We start from the raw sequence: 6000 nt of genomic DNA on the forward strand, positions 1-6000 counted from the left end.
TGCAAAAGACCAAAAATAACTAGGCATTACTGAAGAAAAAGAACAAAACTGTAGGACTAAATGACTATATATAAGGTATATTATAAATGACATTAATTATGAAAGTGGTACTTATACAAGAATAGAGAAACAAACCAAACAGAATGGAATTCAGAAACGAACCCACATATATAATCTAGTCATTTGATTTATGAAAAATATGACTCTATACAAGGGAAAGAATGATCTTTTCAGTAAGTGATAATGGGTTGACTGAATGTCCATTTCTTTTTTTTAAAGATTTACTTATTTATTTATTTGAGAGAGGGAGCTCGAGCAGGGAGAGGGAGATGAAGACTTCCCGCTGAGCAGGGAGCCTGATGTGGGGCTCAAGCCTAGGACCCTGGGATCATGACCTGCCAAAGGCAGACACTTAACTGACTGAGCCACCCAGGCACCCCTAAATGTCCATTATCATGACCTGCCAAAGGCAGACACTTAACTGAGCCACCCAGGCACCCCTAAATGTCCATTTTGACATACAAAAGGGGGGGGCTTTACTCATACTGAAATCATACACAAAAATCAATTCAAATATATTGTGAATACAAATGAAAGATTAAACAATAACATAACATAGAAAAATGTCTTCATGACTTTGAGAAAGGCAAAGATTTCTTAACAAAACAAGCACTAGCCATAAAGGGGAAAAACTATGAAACTGAACAATATTAAAATTGAGATATTCAGTTTATCCAAAGATACCTTTAAGAAACTGAGAATGCAAGTAACTGAGATTTGCAATAAATATATCTAACAAAATATCAACATTCTTAATAAAAAAATATCTCCTACAAATCAATAAGATAGTCCAGGAGAAAAAGTGGTCAAAGATTAAACAGGTATTTCATAAAAAGATATCCAGGCCTACAAACATATGAACAGATGCACATTTATCATCAGATTTGCAAATTAAAACCACAATAAGATACCATTCATAACCACTAGAATGGCTTTTTTTTTCCTTAAAAAGCAAAGACAGTAACAAGTTGACAATATTCTACAGCAAGTGGAACTCTTAAAGATTTATACTGAGAGTTTTATAGTACATGCACACCTCAGACATTGTGGATTTGGTTCCAGACCACCACAATAAAATGAATACCACAATAAAGCAAGTAAAATGAATTTTTTGGTTTCCCAGTACATATAAAAGTTATGTTTCCACTATACTGTAGTCTATTAAGTATGCAATAACATTGTCTAATAATATATATACTGTAATTAAAAAATATTGCTAAAAAATGCTAACCATCATCTGAGCTTTTAGCAAGTCATCATTACTGATCACAGATCACCATTAACAAATATAATAATAATGAAAAAGCTCGAAATATTGCAAGAATTACCAAAACGTAACACAGAAACATCAAGTGTGCAAATGTTGGAAAAATGGTGTCGATAAACAATGAATCATGGAACACTACATCAAAAACTAATGATGTACTGTATGGGGACTAACATAACATAATAAAATTTTAAAAAATGGTGCCAATGGATTTGTTCCACTCAGGATAGCCACAAACCTTCAATTTGTAAAAAAACGGTATCTGCAAAGTGCAATAAAGCAGAATGCAGTAAAATGAGGTGTGTCTGTACAACCACTGCAGAAAACCAGTTGACATCTTCTATTAAAGCTAATCATATACATAATCTATAATTCAGCAATTCTACTCTTAGGTATACGCCCAACAGAAATGTGTGCATATATCACAAAAGACATGTACTAGATTATTCACAGTATTATTTACAGGCCAAAAATGAAAGCAAAATGTCCATCTAATATGATATATTCACACAATGGAATACATAGCAATGAGAATGAAGGAATTACCACTGTACCCAATAATATGGATGAATCTCAAAAACAAAACCTTTTTTTTAAAAGATTTTATTTATTTTTTGAGAGAGAGAGAGAGAGCACACACAGAGGGAGAGTGAGGAGAAGCAGACTCCCTGCTGAGCAGAGAGCCCAATGCGGGGCTCAATCCCAGGACCATTTACTGAGACCCTGAGATCAGGACCTGAGCCAAAGGCAGATGCTTAAGTGACTGAGCCACCCAGGCGCCCCTTAAAAACAAAATCTTAAGTCAGAGAAGTCAGGCACACACAAAAAATATTACACTACCATATTTTTATAAAGTTCAAAAATAGGCAAAATTATTATACTGTGATAGAAGCCAAGATTGTGACTAATGGGAGCTTAGATGTGACTGATCGGGGATACATTCAAGGGACTTCAGATGCTAATCATGTTCTATTTCTTTTCTTTTTTTTTATTTTATTTTATTATGTTACGTTAATCACCACACATTACATCATTAGTTTTTGATGTAGTGTTCCATGATACATTGTTTGCGTGTTCTATTTCTTAATTTGGATGCTGGTTACACAGGTGTTTACACTGTGAAAGTGCTTCGGGCCGTACACTTATGATACGTGCACCTTTCTGTGTGTATTTAAGTTTACTTAAAAATAATGCCTGCAAATCTCAAATGGTTCAGCCAAAATAGATCAGAAAATATATAAACAATTATACTTTAATTAAAAAAATGAATGGATGGATGGATGGATGAGTGAGCAAGTGAGTGAACAAGTGAGCTCATATGGCAAAAGTTAACAACTGCTGAACCTAGGTTCAGAGCATAAAAGTATTCATTGTACTCTTCTTTCAACTTATGCTTGTTAAATTAAAAAATGTTCAAGTAAAAAGAGTCACCATGCTTCTCAGCTCTATATTATTTATAACAAGTACCTGATATAATCTGACTTAAGAAAGGAAATTTTTTTTTTTAAGATTTTTTATTTATTTATTTGAGAGAGAGAATGAGAGAGAGAGAGCACATGAGAGGGGGGAGGGTCAGAGGGAGAAGCAGACCCCCTGCTGAGCAAGGAGCCCGATATGGGACTCGATCCCGGGACTCCAGGATCATGACCTGAGCCGAAGGCAGTCGCTTAACCAACTGAGCCACCCAGGCGCCCCCAAGAAAGGAAATTTTTTAAAATGTAATTTCTATACCCAGATTATGTTTTATAAAATAATAAAATACTCCATATATTTTCTATTTCTCATTAATAAACAGAGAAAGAGAGACAGACAGAAAGACAAAGAGAATCAGGCCAGGGCTGAGCGTTTCGCAGACCACACCTCCATGAACTCCACCAATAGTAGTTACTATCTACCTCTGAGTCTTGGTTTTATCATCAGTAAAATGATAATGATAATACTGACCTTAGAGGATGGTTTTGAACATTAAGGGACCAACTATATTTAAAAGGTTGCCTGTACAGACAGAGCAAGTACTGAATTCTTCCAATTTAACATACCAAACATTTATGGGCAACATATCATGAACACACAGTGATAAGGGCAGTGACAGAGGTAAGCAAATATGCGGTAGAATAGCACACAATGCACCACAGATAAACAGACTGAGGGAGAACTGAGGATGGATATAAAGATGTCTTCCTAGCGGGGCTAGTAACTGACAATATACCTAAATGACAGGAAGAAGCTAGCTAGGATAAAAAGAATATGGGAAATGTATGTACCTGGATTAGGTTATTTCAGTATGCAGAGTGCTGCCTTAAAGCTATGCAGAAAAGTGACCACGGGAAAGGGGGGGGGGGTGTGTAGGAAGCACAGTGAACAACAAATACAGAGACACCAACATAGATATATCCTGTTTTTCCTACTAATAGCTGTATAGTTTGTGCCCTCACTTCCTTTAGGTTCTGCTCAAATGTTGCCTTACCAGGGACTATTTAAAACAGTACACCCCCTCCCCATCACAACCTATTCGTATTTATTATATATTCATTTACTGTCTGTCTCTCAACTACAGCTTAATACATTTTTTATTTTCCACTGTTGTATCCTCAGGGCTTAACACTGTATGACACATAAAGTTATTCAATAAAAGTTCTTGGATGAATAAATGATGGTTGCACACTGGGTTGAAGCTGGGTGATATTTAAATGCTGTGTAATTATGACTTGAAGAGAGAGCAGAGACACCAGCAATATCCTTCAAAAGAGTTCCTAAGTGTTTTAGTATCATGAAAATCTCTGCCTTGTTTTTTCTAAAAGAACTGAAAGTTATACCTGGCCCAGAAAAAGAGTTACCTCTTATTTTGGCAAGTATAACACAGTAGTTACAGGAGAAGAGGAATAAATTGCTTGTTCAAGGAGATCCTTGGTTAAATTCCTCTTTAGAGCCTGAAAAACCCTGAGCCTCATCTTAAGTTTAATGATCATGATGTCTCCTCTCTTGGGTAAATAATTGGAATAATAAATTGTGATTAACTAACGTTCTCACAAGACAAATTAAACCTGATGAATGGGACAGAAAAATACATTTTTGCACCAAATAGAGAATACTTGCAAAGTTCCCAGGAAAACTTTGTCTGAAAAATCTGCCAGCTTTCTTGTTCAATGTTGCTACAAGAGACCAGAAAAGGATTTGCATAATAAACGTAACTCATATGAAAAAATAAATTTGTAATTGGATGTCATATCTGTCAACCATTTCTATTCCATGAGAAGTTCTAAAGGAGATGGGAAAGCTTCCACCGTCAAGAGCTGACACCAGGTTACAGACAAAACCCACTTTGTTTGCCCCTTTAAAAAGTGGGGACTGCATTCTATGCCAATTTTTTTTAAATGTCATGAGTAGAGGGTTAAAATCAGTGCAGTTTCTGATGTATCATTTTGTTTAGAGTAAAAATAAAAATAATAATGATAATAATTATCATTATTATTTGAACAAGACCCTACGTCTCTTAGGGCTAAAATTTCTGCCACTGCTTATTTTTATGAACAAAAACAACGCTGACCATGAAATTGAAGTCACACCTGGCTTTGGCAAGTACATAATTCAATTGCCTCTGCAGGAGGGGGACAGGAGGGATCAGAAGCCTTGTGGGGCAGGAAGGGGAGTAAAGTATTGGAATCGAAGGAAAAGGAAGAGTGGGAGAAGGGGGTTGCAAAAGTTCTGAGGCTAAAAGGGGGCGGGGAACAAGTGGGAGGTAAAAGACAGGAAAAGAATCTGTGGTAGAGGGAATGACCCAGGCTCAGAAAGATCAGGAAGAGGATCTGGGATAATGAGGAGAAGTGAAGAATGACTAGGGATAAAAGGACTACGAGAGAAAGGGGAGGGGATGACGGCCTGCCATCTTCAGAGTGGGGGAGAGAAGACAGGCGACCGGAACCTAAGCGTCAGAAACATCCTTCACACAACGTACTCCAGGAATGAAAACGTCTTTCCGCCCCATGTTGAAGCAAGGAGGAAAGCTTCCCCGGGGTGTTTGGGGACTCACTTGTGAAAATTATCAGTCTCTTTCTTTACACTCACCTTGCCGAAGAAAGCCGCGACGCAACGATGGCGTGACCGGAAGTGCTATTTTCCTTCGTTTGGCGGAAGCCTGACTTCCTCCGCCACGCCCCCTTTACCAGGCAACTTCCTGTGCCTCTCTAGCAATCTCTTACAATACTTTATCGCTCTGGCTCTCTTACCCTATCAGAAGGTGGATAGTGATGTAAACAGGCTGGGAGAGGGAATCAGTAAGTTTTTACAAATCCTAGCTCTCATCATCCCAAGAACTGCATTATTTCAGCCAAACCGCACGTATCACCTTCCTAACCCTAGTCCCTTAACTCTTGGATGTCTACAGTTACGTATTTGTCATACTGATTTACTGTTTTCTGGCATACCATGTTGGAAAAAAATTTCATTTTTTTTAGTGGCATACTTTGATTTCAAGATCTTAAAAAATCTGAAGTCTGAATCTTTTTGTCTCAGAATGGTATCCAAAGAGTTACATGCCATACTCAAATTTCCAAATAAATAAGGGAAACTCATCTAGAAAGCATTCTTGTATATGTATATACCCCCCCCAAGAAAATGACAGTTGACAAAATTTTAAATAATAAGAATAATTCTTACTGTGGTTAAAAGTTCAG

General features: G+C 37.0%; 1 protein-coding gene across 6 annotated transcripts in view; it reads right to left on the reverse strand.

Annotated features, from left to right (window-relative positions):
- The window catches only part of MAGED1 (MAGE family member D1), a 65633-nt gene extending 60154 nt beyond the window's left edge, over positions 1-5479 (reverse strand). For 2 of the 6 annotated variants that reach the window (XM_054508037.1, XM_045878078.2), the window contains exon 1: positions 5393-5465. The gene's annotated coding sequence lies outside the window, so the exon portion shown is untranslated. Of the gene's footprint in view, positions 1-5392 lie in introns of all 6 variants that reach the window. The other 4 variants (XM_064583832.1, XM_045878062.3, XM_045878068.3 and 1 more) reach the window with 3 other exon arrangements.
- Positions 5480-6000: the final 521 nt, after the last annotated feature.

The sequence above is a fragment of the Mirounga angustirostris genome, unplaced genomic scaffold (genome assembly GCF_029215605.1).
Source record: "Mirounga angustirostris isolate CCGP_5_RB_7025 unplaced genomic scaffold, mMirAng1.0.hap1 SCAF_33, whole genome shotgun sequence".
Classification (NCBI taxonomy): Eukaryota; Metazoa; Chordata; class Mammalia; order Carnivora; family Phocidae; genus Mirounga; species Mirounga angustirostris.